Source organism: Dipodomys merriami, unplaced genomic scaffold (assembly GCF_024711535.1).
Source record: "Dipodomys merriami isolate MVZ:Mamm:240054 unplaced genomic scaffold, mDipMer1.0.p SCAF_12, whole genome shotgun sequence".
Taxonomy (NCBI): domain Eukaryota; kingdom Metazoa; phylum Chordata; class Mammalia; order Rodentia; family Heteromyidae; genus Dipodomys; species Dipodomys merriami.
Window position 1 is genome coordinate 21,814,044 of NW_027202493.1, and position 19,859 is coordinate 21,833,902.

Below are 19,859 nucleotides of genomic sequence, written 5' to 3' on the forward strand. Positions count from 1 at the left end.
AGCACAGGCATTTATTGGTGACACGTTGAGAAAGATAACAGAAACTGCCCTTCTCAAAAAATAAAATTAACATGATGAGTTGGATGAAAAGAAATTAACAAGCTGTGTCACAGGCTGCACTTGATCAGCCATGCTTGCGGTCTAAGTCTGTCTGTTGGTTGTTGCTATGGCTACGAAAAGCCAGTGGAACCCAATGAGCTGTCTGCAGCAGAGCTGAGAGGACCAGCCATTTTACTTATGGAAAACAGTGTGGCATATTTCTGCTGAGCTTTGCCCTGGGTGAAGCATTAAAAAAAAATCTATTCAGAGTAGAGGAAAGCAATGGGTATGAGAGCATACAATGATTACAGCCACGCATGCCTGCAAGCAGCCCTTTCAACAAGCTGCTGCAATTAGCTGATTGGAGAAAGTGGAATGCAGGGTGATAATGCTGTATCAGGCAGCAGAAAAGGGTTTTGTCTGGGGAAGGCAAGCCTTCCTTCCCTACAATATCATCTCCGCTGTCCCCTAGCTGCTGCTTCTGAAAACCAGTGATCCAGAAGGAGGGTGTTGCCCTCTGCTAATAGAGGTCTTGTGCGTGGCTGTCGCGCAGGACCGGCAGGTCTGAAAGAGCAGGTGTGTGCTCGGATGGGCACTGGGCTGTAACGCGGGAGGACGCTCCCGGGTTTACCTGCTTCCTGTTAGAGCAGATTGTTTCTCCAGAGCATCTGCTTGCACGCTGAGGCCGAAGCAGAGAAAGGGGATTCCAGGCATTTCATTTGATTGACAGAGGTAAGCTTTGTATTTCTTTTTTCCGTTTTCGAAGGCACAGCCTAAAAATAACTTGGAGCAAAACTTAACCTTGAAAGATACAGATTGTTGATATGATCTGAATTTACCCAGGAAACTCACACACACACACACACACACACACACACACACACACACACACAATAGTGTAAGAATCATCGAGTTATTTCAGTGAATTTAGGCTCTAGAAAATATCTGAGAAAGAAAATAAAAACACTGTTGCTAGGCCATGGGGTTTCAAATGAATATTTAAAAACTATGATAGCTTGCCGTTCTGAATAGTCTTTATAGCCTACAACCTTTTTTGCCCTACAAACAATAGATTCTTTTAGGACCTGCACTTTGACACATAAGAAAACTACATGGAAAGGCCAGCAGCCACGCTTTAACTGTGAGACATGGCTTTTTAAAAGATTTGTGTGGCTCTTAACACACCTAGGTACACCTTTAAATTAAGGAAACCTGCCTTATGTAGGTCAGAATTTGCTAGTGGGTTTTGCGCTTGCTTATTCTGGACTGAGGAGCTCTGTGTACTGTTGGATTTAGTTTGGGGCAGCTTTAGAGCAAACAGTGCAGGTATTGGAAGCTGCTCACACCTCCTTTCTGAGTATCACACATGCCAGGCTATCCCAGAGCACAACACCTCCATTGTGCTCCTAGGCTCAGAATCAGGGAAAGAAAGGAAGTAAAGTCTCCACATTGAACTCAAGCACAGCCTTAGTATATAGGGGTAAAGTGTCCTTTATTGTGCTATTTTTCTAACAAGCAGATAGGTTTCATAAACCCCAAACACCACGCACCTCGTACACATGCACCCCAGTGATTACAGGGTATGTTTGTTGTCAGTCACTGTATGTGATAGCACAAAGTTTGAGTTGCACTACCAATTGCCCCTCAGTGAGTATTTCCTTGATTTATAGTCTCTCTGGAACAAAGCTATTACTGTGAATTGTAATTGGTCAGTCAAATCAAAGTCGCTGGTAAGGAAATGACCAAGTGATGATTAAATTCTGTTCCAGACACATTACCAAGTTTTCCATAAGTCAATTCTATTGTTGGTTTACCAGAAAATGTCAGATAGTTAAAAATGCTGTGCAAGATCTTTAATGAAAAGTACTGGGTTGTAATTATTTTAATAAAATCTCTGTCAACAAAAGGCAGACTTTACCATAACATTTAAATTAAACAATTATCAAGAGCTCACTGAGAGATAATTTTTTATCTGCTACCTCTTTTCCCCCAATATGGCTTGAATGAGGAATCTCCTTAGCATTTTAAGTATAATGTTTTCATCAATATGTATGTGCTTAATCCCCTGCTTCACAGGTGTAGAGATTTAACAGCATATTTGTAGAGAATTTATGAGGAGAATTCATTCAAAACTTTTTTTCCTATTATCAATATTCAAGTGGTAAAGATGCAGGCTCAGTTTCTCACCATAGAGTATCAGGTGTAAGTGTTCAATACGGGAAAGTGGGAACGTGGTTTGGGAAAAAATGGTAAGGTGATGACATTGTACTTGACTTACAGTTAACTTTACAAGAAAATCTAGACTTAGTTTCAAGTCAAATTCTCTGAATAAATATCAACCAAGTAAGTTATTCTATTGGAATAAATGAAGGGTAGAATGAAGGGTAGAAAAATTCTTACCAATTTCATTCCCTTTGTGAGTCCAAAGATATCCTTAGACTGAACACCATGAAAAGACCCAGGGCAAGAAAAGGTTTCTTAGTTTGTCTGTGGAACAGTTAGAAGAACAAGATGTAAAAATCCTTAAGTCACACCTGACTGCTGTCGCCTTTGGGATAGCTTTATATGGGAGGAAAACTTAAGCCCACAGGAAGACTGACATACAAACTTCATGCACACTCTGTATTTTCCTACATTACTAACCTTTTAGGTGCTAGCTGTGAAAGATGAGCAGTCTAAGTCCATGTCACCACAATATAAATGCACACTTCTTCATTCAATAGCCCAGAAGACCAAATTCAGGGACAGTTCTCATGCTTCAGGACGTTGTACCTGGATTTTCTTCTACTTGGGGACTTTCATTTTCTGCCACTTTCAAACTCTCTTGCTGGCAAATCATATATTTTGTAATTTCCAAAACACATTCTATCCAGTGTCGCCAAGTTTAATACCTTCCATGTAGACTTTTCCTTTAAATCTGCCCCAGCAATACCAGCCAACCACCTTGCCTGCATCCTTCAAAACACAGCTAGTATGTCTCTCCAGACCACTGCTTGCCACCTTCAGCAACTTCAGAGTTTCAGGTCTCTGGATCTACTTCACCATACTGCAGTTACCTCTACTCACAGAACCCCACAGGTTTACTGATGTCTGATTCTAAAGCACTGTGTTCGGTGTCTAGAACTGGCTGTTCAGACATGGTACTACTAAACTTGGACTTTTTTATTTGTTACTTATTATAAACTTGACCTCAAAACAGAAATCCTAATACTAGTTTGTCTGTTTTTTTTTTTTAGTCAGAGAAATGCAAATCATTTCTAAAACCAGTAAGGAGGATTTAACTTCTCTAATACGAAAATATGCTTTCCAGATCATAATTTTATAAAGGCTATAAATGTTCTGTATTAGATCAAAATTTTCTGAGGGCGAATTTTACAACTTATAAGTTCTAAACAAAATAACTTGTAAGTTTTAATACCGAGGTAATGCTATTTTTCTCTTTATCTATTACAAAATTTTAAAGGGAAATATATATATTCCTGTTTGGAATTTGCTGTAATATAAAACTGTTTAAAACTACTGTTTAATTGATTAAACTGATTATAATATAAGATATTTATGCAATTGTTGCTCATACTGAACTCAGAAAACAGTGAATTATCATGAGCAAATAATCAAATAAAGTCAATACTAGTGGGACTGCTTTTAATTGTCCTAAATAATCCTGGAAGTTTGCTGGTAATCGCAAATTATCTAAGTATTTTCTATAACTTAAACTCATGGATTAAAAAATGTATACCACTCTTGATATAGACATAGTTTTGGTTATATAAATTCCATCATTTTTGATATTAGATGGCACTATTACTTTTTAAATACTCTAATTTTAAATAACATTTTTCTGGAAAAATTGCTACAATGTTGTCATCAAAAATAAGAATATAGCAGACTTGCATACATAGTCTCTCTTCTATAGATAGCCAGGCTGAAAGCAAAAGTTGTAAGTAGTAAAGTTTTGGCAAATAAAGCAATGTAGATTAGGAACTTCAAAAATATCTAGATGTTTGGAATGAAATAGCAAAAAATTTAGATAATTACTTAAATTTATATTTCTATATAGTTTTACATTCTATTTCAGTATTAGATTTTCTTACAAAAATAATATTAAAAGTGGTTCTTAATTGTTATGTTGTCCATTAAAGGTTTATTTTGGGTATCGTCCAGTCAATTTTAATGTATTACATGCTATAATTAAATGATAGTTAAAGCTGACATCATAGGTTGAAATTCATCTTAAAGGTTAGCCATACTTCATAAATTATCTCAAATCATATATCGTAATTAGATTTGAGGGTGCATAATTTCATAATACTCCTGTGCCATTTCAACATTTTGTATTTTAAATTATATTCTTAAGCTATAAAATATATATAAATATGTTGGGTAGAATAATGAAATGAGTTGCACTTTTAATCAATGATTTTCTAAAAGTTTAAAGGAATGACTTAACTATAGATCTACCTGCTGAATTTTGAACTTACTGCCAAGAATTATATTGAGGATTTCAAAGTATGTGTATATCATTTCTTTAAAAAAATATATATCGCTATATGAAATGCTTCCATAATGGTGAGTTCTAAATATTGGTGAATAACTCTCATTTTGTCTTAAGCTCAGTTATTATAGTAGTGGAATGAAAGACAGGGAATCTAAGCCTTTATAGCATAGCATGTTTACACAGAACAGTACAATATTTTATTATCTTCAAACTAGAAATATACTAGTTCACTAAGTAGGAATTCTGGGCAAGAAATTCTGGGCAGTGGTTTCTTTCTTCCTATAAAGATCAAATATACAGAGGTCCAGCATTACATATCTTAATTAATACAATTTTATTGTTTTCATTAAGGTGTTTTACAGAAGACTTACAATTCCATAAGTCAGGTAATGAGTACAACTCTTGGATAATGTCACCCTTTCTTGTGCTTTTCCTCAGTTTTACCTTTCGATCCCTGTCCACATTTGCACAGTTCATTTTTGTGTAATATTACAACTTAAAAATATTTTTTGAGCAACTATCCAGAAACCTGTGCTTTTTTTCATTTAACCAAGAATCCAGACAAAGACAATGTTCACATCAAAAAGACCCCTAATAACATTCTCATATTTCCTAATTTCTTTTTTATCCATGTTAAAATTTAGGAAAAGTTAGGAAAGAAGCTTGTAATTTATTTTCTGTCATTTTATACTATTCCATTGTTTTCAGGTTTTAGTGTACTTTTATCTATTTTAGCTATTAAGACATTTAGTTCTTCTATCTTTCCTCAGAGATACTTTCTCAATAGTTGGCATAGTGTCAACAGTACTTTATCACAATGAAGTTCTATCATTTCCCTTGAGAAGCATATAACTCTGTATAGTACTGAAAAACAAAAGTTTAAGAAACAAAACCTGCTTGCTTGAAAAAAAAAACCTAAGCTAAGCTTTTGGTATATTATGAACCTGATTTCTTACCAACCAGTGTGCAAAATAAATATTTTCAGATTTCTTTTTCTCGTGACCTTTTTCTGGAATGACTGAAGTGGAGGGCAAGGGAAATATCAATTCCTCAGGTACCCATTCTCCTGATGTCCTACTCAATCTGGCATCCTCCTAGAGACTAAAATAGAATTATGAGTCTCAGTTCTAAGGATCCGACAAGCTCCTATGAAAAGTAGCCTTTACACTAAGAGCTACAACGAAATAAAGCAGAGGATACACTGAGCACAAGCAAGGACTGAGAGAAAGAAAGATAAATTTTAAATAGACAGCAAAAGAAATACAACTATGTGAAACATTCTGACCTCATTGGTGAAAATGAATTTGCATAAATCTTCATTTCATGCCCCTCTACAAAGGAGTCTCTCTGCCTGCTTCTAGCTGAGAATAGCCGCTTCTCAGGGTCAAGGAGTCTTGCAAGCAAGTGCATTGCAGAGGCTGCATCCTTGTTGGTTGAAACATGCTTACGCTTTGGGCTGTATGGAGAGTCATCTTCCACCTATTGATGAGAATCAGCTATCTCTGCCTCAATGGGGTATTTCAGTACCACATCTTAATACTTTATACCATTTGCCTATATTTCACAAAATATTTAAGCAGAAGTTTAAGAAGTGCACACTCAGATGCTTTAAAAGTGAGCTGACTTTTTATAGCTTATCAAGGTGCCTTCGCACCTACCCAGTACAGTTCTCTGTGCTAAAGTTAACAGAATGGAGATTAGATAACAATACCTCCAGCTATTCTTGTTCTCAGTGGTATCTGCTGAAGTTTTCCCTTTTACTGAAACAAGTACAGTTAATCTGTTAGATGTATTATTGCACTAGAGGAAATACTAGGGAGATAAGCAACTTTAAAAATAAAATTAAAAACTTGCCTCTTGCTATCTAGAGCTGAACATTTATCTAGCATAGCATTTACTGGTGGTTCAGATAAAAAAAGATTAGTATTTGTTTTGTGGCTACCTTGTTGTTCTGCTAGATTGGGAATAGTCTCCTATGGTTTTATGTATGTTAAATACCAGTTTACATCAATTTAGGTAAATGGAAGCCAGTGGCAAACAACAAACAAACAAACAAAAGCTACAGGTTGTTTAGGCAGAATAAAAGCCACAGGAAAAAAGTCAACTTGCTCTATTTAGAATGGCAGCTGAGATACTGCAGGCATTCAGTAAACAGGTCGGCCTATTAAATATTCAGTCAGCATTTGTTGAATGAATGAATGAATGAATGAATGAATGAATGAATGAATGAATGAATGGCTCACAGTAATCGAATCATGCCCTGGTGTTGTGCTAATGCTAACATGGGATTAAAAAGTGGATGTTTGCAACTAGGCATAAAAGGAAATTTTAGAAACTTTTTTCTTTTTTGATGTTATAAAACAGATGAAAAGAAACAGGAAAATTTTAGAAAGTGTTAATTTAAAAAAAAAAAAAAAAACAAGGGAAACCATGGGACCTATATTTCTTTGGTCTGACTTACTTCATTTAATATTATTTTCCCCAAGTCTTCCCATTTCCTAACAAATGGGACAGTGTCATTCTTTCTGATGGAAGCATAGAATTCCATTATGTATATATGTGTGTGTGTGTGTGTGTGTGTGTGTGTGTGTGTGTGTGTGTGTGTGTGTGTGTGTGTGTGTGTGTGTAAAACACATTTTTGATCCATTCATACTGAGGGCATCTGGGTTGGTTCCATATTTTGTTCTATACATTTATCTAATTTGGGGAGGAGAAGGGGAATCACAAAACATTGAAACATAGACACAGGATGACCCATTGCAACAATGATACCCACAAGACAGTATATTGGAAATGAACTTTACAACTTGGGGAGTGGGAAGGGGAGGAGTGAAGGAGGTGGGGGGCATGGGATAGTGGGAGAACAACAAAGGAGGGGGTAACAATGCTCCACAAGAAACATACTCATTGCCTTACTCATGTAACTGCAACCCCTCTGTACAGCATCTTTACAATAAAATAAAATTTAAAAAATAAAATATAATGTTTCTGAGAAACCCTGTATTTTAACATTTTTTTTTACAAAGGAGTATTACCAGAACTTTAGATAAAGCTGAAACATGATTCCTAAACAACTGCTACCTGAACTGTCTGAGGTCTTCTGGTTATAGTCATACGAATAAAAAAATATATGATCGACACTGAAGAATTAAAATTTTTCTCTTTAAATAAGCATAGGAAAGATATTTTACCTATACAGTCACAACATTTAAGAGTTTTATTTTTTATGCTTTGGAGTATAAACAAAACAGCCTTTAACACACTAGAAGTGTTAAAGATAGTCAGGGTGAGCCATTCAGGCTGACAAACTCATACAAGAGTTTGCAGGATTACACTGCCTACTTTTCAGTAAATTTAGGAAAACAAAAGTATTAGTAATCCTATGGAGTCCAGAGATTAAAAACCCTATATATTTCAATTATTATTATTTCTTTGGTGGGTCATGGGGCTTGAACTCTGGTCCTGGGCACTATCCCTTAGCTTTTCAGTTCAAGGTTAGCACTCTACCACTTGAGCCACAGCACCACTTCTGGTTTTCTGAGTGGTTTATTGGAGATAAGAGACTCATGGACTGTCTTGTCCAGGCTGGCTTTGAACTGCTATCCTCAGATATCAGCTTTCTGAGTAGCTAGGATTACAGGCGTGAGCCATTGGTGCCCAGCTTATTATTATTATTATTATTACTCTTTAACAATTACTGAAACCTAAAGGAATGTCCATTTTTAATTTGTGCAAGATTTCTTTTTATCAGAGATAAAAAGTTTAAAGTGTCCTAGGGAAATATGTTCACCCTAAATATTGGAGATGATGATGGTGATTGAAATTCAAAGCTTTTGATATGAAATGCTATTAAACATGATGTAAAATATTCTATCTGATGGAACTAGGTACTCTATTGAATTTGAAGGGTTTGTTTATTTTTAAGAGAAGTGAGTTTGTTTTGTTTTGTTTGTTTTGTTTGGCTGGGCTTGAATTTAGGGCCTGGGTACTGTCCCTGAGCTTTTTTGCTCAAGGCTAACACTTTACCACTTGAACCACAGCTCCACTTCCAGATTCTTAGGAGTTAATTGGAGATGAGTCTCAAGGGCTTTCCTGGGTTGGCTTCAAACTTCAGTCCTCCAGTCTCAGTGTCCTGAGTAACTAGGATTACAGCCATGAATTTCTGATGCCTTACAAAGACAAGTGTTTTGAGTGCTTTCTTGGTATTAACTTGGGGCTGAACAGCCCATGATGTGGCTGATGTTTTATAAATTTCATCGCTGTGAGTGAATCTCAAAGGTGCAAGGCAGTCAGATTAAGAGATAAAATGAGACATGGCAGTAAGTTTTCAATGGTGCTCCTATGATGGTTTAAATGTTTCAGAATGTAGCCAAGAGCTGAGTCAAGCCCCCAAAGAGTTAATGGATTGGTAAAACTGGAAGAACATAAGAGTATCTTGGGAAGAAGATGAATAGAAGAGATTCAATCCTTCTGGGCCTCCCAAGGGTTTCCAGGCAGTTCTCTGTCATAGAGAAAATGAATGCTCTCTGTGGTGCAGGGCACATAACACAATCAGACCCCAACTCAATCAATGCATAGCTGGGGTGTGTGTTTCTACCTATCATCCCAGCTACTCAGGGACTGTAAGTAGGAGAGTTTATATCCAGGATGGAGACAAATTACAGTCCTTGTTCAAAAAAAATAACTAAAATCAGAAAGAAAGAAAAAGAAAGAAAGAAAGAAAGAAAGAAAGAAAGAAAGAAAGAAAGAAAGAAAGAAAGAAAGAAAGAAAGAAAGAAAGAGAGAGAGAGAAAGAGAGAGAGAGAAAGAAAAAGAAAGAAAGAAAGAAAGAAAGAAAGAAAGAAAGAAAGAAAGAAAGAAAGAAGAGGGAGAGAGAGGGAGGGTGGGAGGGAGGAAGGAAAAGAGGGAGGGTGGGAGGGAGGAAGGAAGGAAGGAAGGATGGAAGGAAGGGAGGGAGGGAGGGAGAGAGGGAGGGAAGAAGAAAGGAAGGAAGGAAGAAAAAAGAGAGAAAGAGAAAGGAAGGAAGGAAGGAAGGAGAAAGAAAAAGGAAGAAGGAAAAAAAGGAAAAAATATTTCCACTGATCTTAAACTATTTTCCCAATGATTTAACATTTACTTCTTCCTTGCTAAATATTCTCAAACCACTTTGCTCCGTTATATTTTTATGTCATCTTATTTAAGATTTTCCTTTTGTACCCAATCTTTCCATGTAAAAGTAAAGTCCAATGGAAAGCAATAGTATTTAATTTATGTTTTTGCCCTATCATCTTGCTGTGATCCTGACCAGAACTCAATGAAGGCTCAATGGCTGTTAGACAGTTGGTTATTTTATGGAATATTAATAAATAAAATTTACATGAAAGAGTAAACATCTACCCAGAGTAAAATAAGGTGTTACTCAAAGAAACTTCTAGCATGAGAAGATTAATTTTTTTTATTGGGAAAATAGTGTACAGAGGGGTTACAATTATATGGGCAAGGTAATGAGTATATTGAGAAGATTAATTTGACTTATATATCCTTCGCTTGTTTTGTTATAAGATTTTTGTTTGAGGTTGTTTTTTGTGCAAAGGACTAAACTGAATGTTCACATGATCCTTTGAAGTCATCAAGACATCAACAACATAAAAACACTTGGCTCATTTAAGCCATTCTAGACATTGTTCTCCAGATTTTAATCTTTTGAACAATGTATGTATTGAAATGTTAGTTATTTCTGCCAATCAACTGCCCCCCCCCCAAATGCTGGGTGGCCGTCGCTCACACCTATAATCCTAGCTACTCAGGAGGCTGAGATCTGAGGATTGTGGTTCAAAGCCAGCCTGGGCAGGAAAATCTGTGAGACTCATATCCAATAAAGCAACAGAAAACCAGAAGTGGCTCTCTGGCTCAAGTGGTAGAGTGCTCGTCTTGAGCTGAAGAGCTGAGGGACAATGCCCAGGCCCAGAGTTCAAGCCCCACAACTGACAAAAAAAAAAATGTAGAAGGGGAAAAGAAAAGAATCCTTACCTGGCCCAGGTCCAGTAACAGAATAAACATCCAGGTTAAACTTCCAATAATAATAATAATAATAATAATAATAATAATAATAATAATAATAATAATAATAATAATAATAAAGAGTTACTCTCTTCCAGAAAATAAGTTGTTCACCTTTTGTATCTATTTTGAAAAAAGGCTTTTCTTAGGTTAAATCTCAGATGTCTAAAAATACATCTTGAATTTGCTGAATACCTGGAAACATGCCTCCTTATTGGTATGTGCCCTGAAATCAGGTTATATAGTTGACTTCCTTTCAACCATAGCTTAAGTTTTATAAAACTATCATTACTAAAGACCTTTTCCCTTACATTGAGAGGAATTTAAAGTTTAAAATTAAAAATGCCTTTCTTCTAAAGTGGTAAAGCATTTTTTACTACATTTTTAAATTAATTTTTAGATTTATTGGCCAGAAAGGGAAATTACCATCTTCCGTATTTAATAAAAGCAAATAATAATTAAAGCCATGAATAACATAGTTCAGTTTGAAAATCATCTTCCTTTAGCCCAAAGTTTCAAATGTACTCTCAGGGATTTATAATGACAGTTATCTGGCAAAACAACTGGACTCGATCTATAGATTATTATGTGATATGCTATTACATCATGATCATTTTGAACCTTCAACTTTTACTTCCTTTAGAATGGGTGAGGAAAACATACCCTCAAAACTCATGTTTCACCCTTTTGACTCCCATACTTACTTTGGCAACTGCTAAGAATAAAATGATTGTGATTATAAAATTAAGTTTCTGAGGAAATATTCCATTCACAAACTGCTTCATTCCAAGACTTCTATGTCATTTTTGCATGTAGCTTCTAGCCTAACCTGTGAGAAGAGGTGCTACATTTCCATGGTAGAGATAGGCCTGTAAGAGCAGTGTAAGGACCTACCTCAAGGACCATAATTATCAAATGTAAAAGGACTTTAGCTCTCAGAACACTTGTTATTCATATGGCCACCTAGCCAAAGGAGCTTTTGGTTCAAAAAGAATTAAGAAAAGTGTTCATTTAAAATTGAAGTGTTTCCGTTTCTAACTTGCAGTAAATCATTATCAAGAAATGTATATATGCTTAGAGAACACAGGCCAACACAACAGAGTGGTTCCTTGCTGACTTATATTGGGAAATGTCACTTCCCAAAGGTCAGATTATTCATTGGCCAATGCACCCTCATGGGAAAGAAAGTCATAATTTCACTTGACAAGTAGCATGCCAGGTATCAAAATAATTTTAAGTCTATTAGAAGTACATTCACTTAGCCAACATTATCAGCACCACGAGTTCCTATCTGCCAGTTGGTCTAGAATGTCTGGAGTTACCCTTTCCAGGATTATAGGCATCATCATAATTCATGTTCTAACTTATATTTTCCAGATTTTAAAGACTATCTCTTGATTTTTGACCCATTTGTATAAGGTACTTGGTCATGTCCATTTTAAATTTTATCTGGTATTGAAAGTAAAATCTTGATGAGGGAATATAGAGTATGAGAAATATCCTAACCTTCAGGTATAATTTAAAGAGTCATAGGACTTGAGGGTAGATGTCAAAATTGTTATTTTATATTTTAAGTGATATTTTCCACGTAAAGTATTTACTCCACACCTGTCAAAGATGTGTCATGAATTTAGGGTAGAGGAAATGGTTGAAAAGATAATCCAGGAAGTTTGCAGTTCAGTGAAAGAAATAAGGCAGGGATTCTAATTTTTTTAAATTAGGGATTCCAATTATTATAATGGAATAGAGAAGGTATTAAAGTGCTTTAAGTTAGGTACCATCAATGCCTTGATTCATCCCCTCAGAAAGATCTGTGTAGAAGTTACTTATATAGTATAGAAACTCTGGGTCTCAAGACATACAGTCCAGAAAATAGCAATAAATGGCTCAGAGAAAGAGGTTTCCTTTCTTTATTTGCTTGGGTTTTTTTTTGTTTTTTTTACAGGTAATGGGGTTTGAACTCACAGCCTCCAGCTTGTATGCAGGTGCTCTACCTCTGCACCACACCACTAGCAGATTTCTTAGAGGGTCAGGCAGATGGCTTAGGAGAAGTAATAACGACAGTTCAAACCTCATTGGATAGCTATGCCAATTAAGACTCTGCATGAAAACATGGAGGTCTTGCTAAACTGATGCTTGTTGTGTGAAGTTATTCTAGATGCCACAAAGCTTGTTTTTTTTAAGCAAATTATAACTATCACCTCACTCAAGGCCAAATTTAAATATTGTTTAACTATGCCATTGGTGGAAACATAAATGGGTGCATCCACTGTGGAAAACAGTATGGAAGCTCTTCCAAAATAAAATCTATAATTGCCAGGTGATCTAGAAATCCCACTTCTGCATGTATATATAAATAAGAAACATGAAAGCAACCTAGTGTCCACCAATAGATGAACAGAGCTGTTCAAAACAATAGAATCCTACTTGGCCTTTTTTTTTAAAAGTTAAGAAATTCAGTTGTTTCCAATGGTATAGATGAACCTTGATATCATTATGCCAAATACAGCAAGCCAAATAAGCTAGATGTTGTGGCACATGCCTGCAATCTGGGTGCTTGTAAAGCGGAGGCAGGAAGACTGGGAATTCAAGGCCAGGCTGGGATACATATAAGACAATGCTAGAAAAGAAAGGAAAGAAGTATAGTAAGGAGCAGAAAGAGAGGGTAAGAGAAAGGGAAGAACTGAGAAGAGAGGAAAATGATCTCAATTATATGCGGAATGTAAGCATGTGGAATCTACAAAAATAGTAGGAGGGTAGTTGTGAGGGACTGAGGAGTAGAGAAAATGAAGGAGATACAGGTAAAAAAATAAAAATATTCAGTTATAAAAATAGTATGTCCTGAGCAGCTAATGTATAACTATGGTGACCGTAGTTAACAATATTGAATCATTTTCTTGCAGTATGCTGAGTCAGTCACTTGAGCCACAGATACACCTCAGGTTGTTTTGGTAATTAACTGGAGATAAGAGTCTCATGGACTTTACTGCACAGGCCAGCTTTGACCCAGGATCTTACACAGCATGAGCCACTGATGCCTGACAATTCTAGTTGTTTTGTACTTTGATATTGAGCAAAGAGGTTTTTTTTTTCCACTGAAGTTTATATTGCAAACTTAGTTTGTGTAGGACATGCCTAAGGAGGCAAGTGATAAATTACATTAAAGAGACTTGTGCAGATTAAATGGATTATGTGTTCTAATTGTACAGAACAGTGTCTGACATGTAAAAAGTATTCAAAAAATGTTAGCAATACTATTGTTCTTAGAAGAGAGTTTACTGGAAAGGCAAGTGCTGAGGTCCCTTGAGTCTCCTGGCTATGTGGACTCAGTGGTAACTAGTCAGAGTTGCTGCTGTTGGGGACATTTCAATCACTAGGGACAAAAGGAAGTTAAGAATCACACAGTCACAGGTCCAAGAAAAAGTGAGCAAGCTGTAAGAGAAGGCATGGAATTGGTATGATTGGTCCTATCTAGCCCATTTCAGACAAGGGAAAACACAGGCCTGTGATGGAAAGAGACCCCTGTGCAGGTGAGCAGGCCATGGAAGAATGCCGGTGGTGGTAGGTTCGTGCTTCTGGAATGTAGGGACAATAATGGTAATCTGGCTTGGTATGTTTTCGGGCGAATACAAGGTCTTTGCAGTCACATGAACTTGGAATTCATTCCCAGGATTGTAATTTATGACTTAGGGAATGGCAACATATTCCAGGCTTCTCTGTAACTCTTTTTCCTTCATTCACTCCTGAACCTCCCCTTCAGGGTTAAGTGATATCATTGCAAAATAATCAGCATAACTCTTGAAACATCGTAGACACAGGATGGATGGGTGTAACACCTGTTTCTATTGCCAGTACCAGGCTAAGCAGTTACAACTTTCCAAAAAGAAGAGTGGGAGGAAGAGGAGGAGGAGGGGCAGGAAGAGGAGGAGGGAGAGAAACAAGGAGGAAGGGGAGAAACAAGAAGAAGGAGGAAGAGGAGGAGGAGGGGAAGAAATAAGGAGGAGGGGGAGAAACAAGGAGGAGGAGGAAGAGGTGGAGGAGGAGGAAGAGGGGGAGGAGGGGGAGGAGGGGGAGGAGGGGAGGGAGGGGGAGGAGGGGAAGGAGGGGGAGGAGGAGGAATAATTATTGGAGTTTCTTTAAGTGGGAAAAGTAATGACCACTTCAGGTTGTAAAGACAAGCCTTCTCCAATTCAGCATTCAAATCCTCCAGTTTTGCAGAAAAGGAGGGGACAGACTAAGCAGGAATTTGCAGAACTGGAGACTAAAGTCTAGGCAAAGACTTTGGCATGCATAAGTCTGAATGTCTTTTAACCACAGTTTGTGTAGAGGATATGATTTCTTTCCTTCTATAGTGCTAGATTCCTGGCTGAGGCACCAATAATTTGAAAAAAAATAGATTAACAGCAGTAAAGCATGCAAATTTATTTGTTATAAATTTTACATGACAAGGAGCTTTCCAAGGAAATGAAGACCCAAATATACACTGGAAAGCTGCACATGCATTTCTATTCTAAGTTTGGTGAAGAAGTAGAGAGTTATGGACACATGTGGTTGGACAAGGCTGTATGGTCTATAGCAATAAGGGGGAAGCAGCCAAAGTGTCCCATCTAGTTTTCTCTTGTCCCCTGTCTTCAGAGATGGGCATGTCTTTTCTCTAGGAGTAGAGTGAGTACCTCTCATATGAGTGCCTACTTTAGAAAAGGGTCAGAATGTTCTTTTATTCTCAAAAGAGAAAGGTGGGGGGAGGCCAAAATATTTCTATTGTTTTCTTGAATACCACATCATCTATATTTGGGGGCAACTTGTTCCAAGCTCTATCTTTTGGCATCTGAAAAATGGAGATACATCCAGAGGAAAGGACTATTCATTCTATCATATGAAACAGTTTATGCCTGCATATAACTGGCTCAGATTAAGTAATAACTTTGTCAGCAAACCAATAATATAACTTATAGGATAAACAGAGGAATGGGGAATCTCACAGAAATTTTGATATAATAAAGCTTGAGTAGGTCCAGAGCAAAACAAAAACAAACAAAAACCTTATACAAAAAAAAGTTAAGATGTTTACTATAAAACCAGCCAGGTGCCAGTGGCTCACACCTGTAATCTTAACTACTCAGGAGGCTGAAGTCTGAGGATCATGGTTCAAAACCAGCCTGGGTGGGAAATTCCATGAGACTCTTGTCCCCAATAAATGACCAGAAAACCAGAAGTGGTGCTGTGGCTCAATGGTAGAGTGCTCACCTTGAGCTAAAGAGCTGAGGGACAGCACCCAGGCCCAGAGTTCAATTCCCTTGACTGACAAAACAACAACAAGAAACAAACAAAAAACAGACTTTCAATGATCAGTATGTTCTTAAATTTCCAGAAGAGCATATCAGCTCACTTGCTTGTCTTCTAGTCCCACCTGGATTACAGTTCAATAATGTCAATTATTCTTTGGGTAGAAAAAAATATGTATATAATATTATATATATTATATGGCTAGAATGCATATTGTTTTACCCAAGTGAATTGCCTGCTTACCTAATTGTTTTTCTTGAGCTAATCTAAAATTAGTTTTTACAGCCCATAGTATTGAACTTTTGGGATCTGCAGGCTGAGTTAGGAATGTAAAATAACGTTAAGTATTCTTACAAATAACAATAATGTAGGCTACCATTCACTGGATGCATACTGTGTCAGGCAGCATGCCAAATTCTTTAAATACTTCTCATTGAGTAGTCACAAAAGGACTCAGCTGAGGGTATTATTCTCCTTTTACAGAAGAGGAAACGGCTCCACTGAAGCTAAACAACTTGTACAGGGTCATACGTGTGGGGAAAGTAGGATTCAAACTTGAATCGGTTAGATTCCAAACTCTTTGCTTTTCATGCCAGTCAAAAGAAAATGTAATAATTCTCATTTGATCATCCTCTGTCTAGTTTTTCTTGTGGGCTCTGTTAGGCAATTATTTATAGGCATATACCAAATGCTTTTTTAATTCTCAAAGGCCAGAAATAACACAATATTTTGGCATGGGGAAAGAATCTACATGTTAATAATTTTTCTCGAGTGTCATTCCTTTTTGTATAATCATACTTTCTAAGTCTGAAATTTCTAAGTTCTGAAATTTTTTAAATAAGGAGATACTTTGAAATGAGGATTAAAGAGAATTTGTGGGGTTCCAATCATGTTTACATATCTGGTTATGATGTTACAGAATGAAGCAATGGAGACCAAAAAAAAAGATTCAAATAATCCAAATGTAAATATTTTTTCAATTTCTATTCATTCTTAAAATGTTGTATCTACTTCACTGTGGGAGATTTATTCAGATACATACCATTGGAAAACTGGTCACTGCCAACTTGATATTCTCTGCTCAATGTCAGTGGCGTGTGTTTATCGGCAAAGATGGTTTTACTTCTGGATTAGGAGTGATTAACTCTACTTTGGAACCAAATACAGTTTAGCTGGAGTTCGAAAAGGATCAACAGTCTTACTGCTTTGTCCTCTGGTGAACAATTTCCCTTTGTGGACTGTAGCTCTCTGATATAAAGAAGGAAATTCTGTCTGAGAGTTGTGTTCTTGAGTGGAAACTATCTATCTTACTTTCTCTACATGGTTAAGAGACTATCTTGTATGATAGACAGAAAACATGAACACTAACTGATAAATTCCATTTCACAGTTAAATAAATCCTAACTTGCTAGGTCAAAGAGTTCATCTACCAATTTGAAAAAGGAGTTGGTTGGGTCTCAGTGAAAAACTCACTGAACCCTAGACCATAAGGCCCTGACTTTAACCCCTAGCACCAAAATGTTATAAAATAAATAGAGTAAGGAAAAATAAAGAACAACTCCACACCTCCACAAGGCATTCACCATTCATTCCACACAATGCTGGTGGCCCTGGCTAGCCTTATATATCCATTGTGTATATTTCATTGACATAAGGTAAATTTTATCTGGGCATCTAGAATTATATTATATGAATAAAGAGAGATCCTTGAACTCACAAAATTTATTTACTATTTAGGTTCATTTATACTTTGTGTATGAGGATTAAATGCCTAAATCATGGACCTATATAAACAAAATCTGAGTAATTTTTCTTAAGTATATACTATATAAATGTGTTTCCTATCTTTTGTCCTTCTGTAAGTGAAGCACTTACACATGCCATTGAAAGATAATAAAATATAACATGTGGCAAAAATGTACTCATTCTAATTTAAACAAATGAAGCTTCTAATTTATAAGTGGCATAATTTTCAAAATTAGTAATTTGAGAAACCTTTAAGTTGCCAATGAAAAAGAGCACTTAATAACCACTATTGCAGTGTTATGCTCTTTAAAGCTCATCATCAAAATTTAACATTTCTTTCTCTTGCTCATGGTTTTTAATTTGGTGTTCAAATTTTTCAGAGGACAGACACTGTGGACTATTATAACTAAGTACCAGAAGTTGGGACTTCTTTCCACTTATCCCATGTAGAAGGAGGAAGTACATAAATGCCAAGTGATGAATGTGGTTGATTCCAGGGAGATGTAAGCAGGCAATCTTTAGCTGGGCCCTAAATTAATGAAGTCTTTTGTTAAGTAATAAACACATTTTTGAGTTTTTGAGAAATGGGAGAGATTTCCTACCAGTTCCAGGGACTATTTTATGAATAAGGATCTTTATATTATTAGCACTTAATGATACCAAAATTTCTTTTACATGGATAGGCCATTTCTACTAGCTGTACACAACATTCATGGAATCAAGTACAAGTAGAGATTTCTTGGCTTTCTTGAGAAGTCATTTTCAGTGCTAGAGTCCCCCAGCTACTCAGGTACCTTGTAATCATCCCTACATTTGGTAGCCCTCATCTACTTAGGGGAAGCTATTAGAACATATCCAACAGATGAATTGACAAAGATACCTTTATTTGACTTGTAAAACCACAATGGGAGTCATGTAAGTGAGAATGAGGAATGTTTTCATTATAATGTGTCTTTGTGTGAGTACGGATGATAATCAGTATGTGTTAATGGCCTGGTTTACTTTCTTCATTATTTGGGAATATTGAATCTTACCCCAGCACTAGTTTCTTGTAAGACAAGTTAACATAACCACTAAAGCAGGGAATAGAGATAACTGTAATCAGAAATGAAACTCTAAACCTCCTGCCTCCTTGAAAGCTGTGAAATTAGAGACACCTCCTCAGCCTAGATATTAACAAACACCATACATAAGCCTGTTAAATGTGGAAGGAACGTGTTTGTTCAAGGAAATGCCAACCACAAGGGCAACCAGTGGTGGAATCATTTAAAATACTCACTTTAAAATGATGCAGGTGTTTTATGCATTTAATGTGTAGGAAGAAAGTTCACAGTCAAAGGACATTTCTAAATACACTAAGAGAAACAGAAAATGGCCAAGAAGCCAGTTTAGCAAAATTATGAAACAAATCTCCAATAAACTTTAAATACTTAGAATAAGAGCATAATAAAATATTTCATTGAAAATCTAGACAATGTGAAGTATAAATATTATGACTCTTTTCTTGAATGGACTGTATTATAAAACAGATTCTGAAAGCACATTGCAACTTTATCTTTTTTTAAGTAAAAAAAAGAAAGAAGGTAGAATATAATTATTACTTTATTTGTTAAAATTTACTTATATAATTCCTTATAAAATATGGTTCATTATTTGAAAAATACCTTAGATAGTATTTAATAAATAACATTATATATGATATTATATGTAAGAGCATATTATTAATATAATCTATAATTCATTTGAGAAGCTACAATTTGGTCAATAAAGTCATTATTATAATTTTATTTTAAATAACTCCTACAGGAACCTAAGATAAATTTTCTATATTTCTAATTAAAAGTATATTTCCAGAACTTTATATTTCCATGTATTTCCATCACTTCAGCTCTGAAAAATTCTTAAGTTCCTAATCTCACATACCTGTCCTTCACTTCTAACCAGTATCATTCACTATTTTAAGAAAATTGTAAATAATACTCTTAGTGGGTTTTTCTAAGAAATAAAGAAGGCGGTCTCATTTCCTCTGAATCATAAAGGTACCTATTGTTCATCCTAACACAGTACAGGCTTCAAATCAGACCTTAAGCTGATTTTTGAGAGTTAGAGAAAGAGAGAGAGAGAATTATTCTATTAACAAAAAGAATAGAAATATCACAACAAAGATGACATAACCTGGAACTGATCAGCAAGTCAAACACCCCAAAGAATAACAAGAGCCCTCAGGTGTGCTCTATAACCCTCAATTCCT

The 19,859-nt window shown here is 36.0% G+C and overlaps 1 protein-coding gene across 24 annotated transcripts in view; it reads left to right on the forward strand.

Moving 5' to 3' along the window:
- Positions 1-227: 227 nt before the first annotated feature.
- Sorbs2 (sorbin and SH3 domain containing 2) overlaps positions 228-19,859 on the forward strand; it is a 204,465-nt gene continuing 184,833 nt past the window's right edge. For 10 of the 24 annotated variants that reach the window (XM_070016353.1, XM_070016356.1, XM_070016354.1 and 7 more), the window contains exon 1: positions 231-771. The gene's annotated coding sequence lies outside the window, so the exon portion shown is untranslated. Of the gene's footprint in view, positions 772-19,859 lie in introns of all 24 variants that reach the window. The other 14 variants (XM_070016372.1, XM_070016367.1, XM_070016366.1 and 11 more) reach the window with 7 other exon arrangements.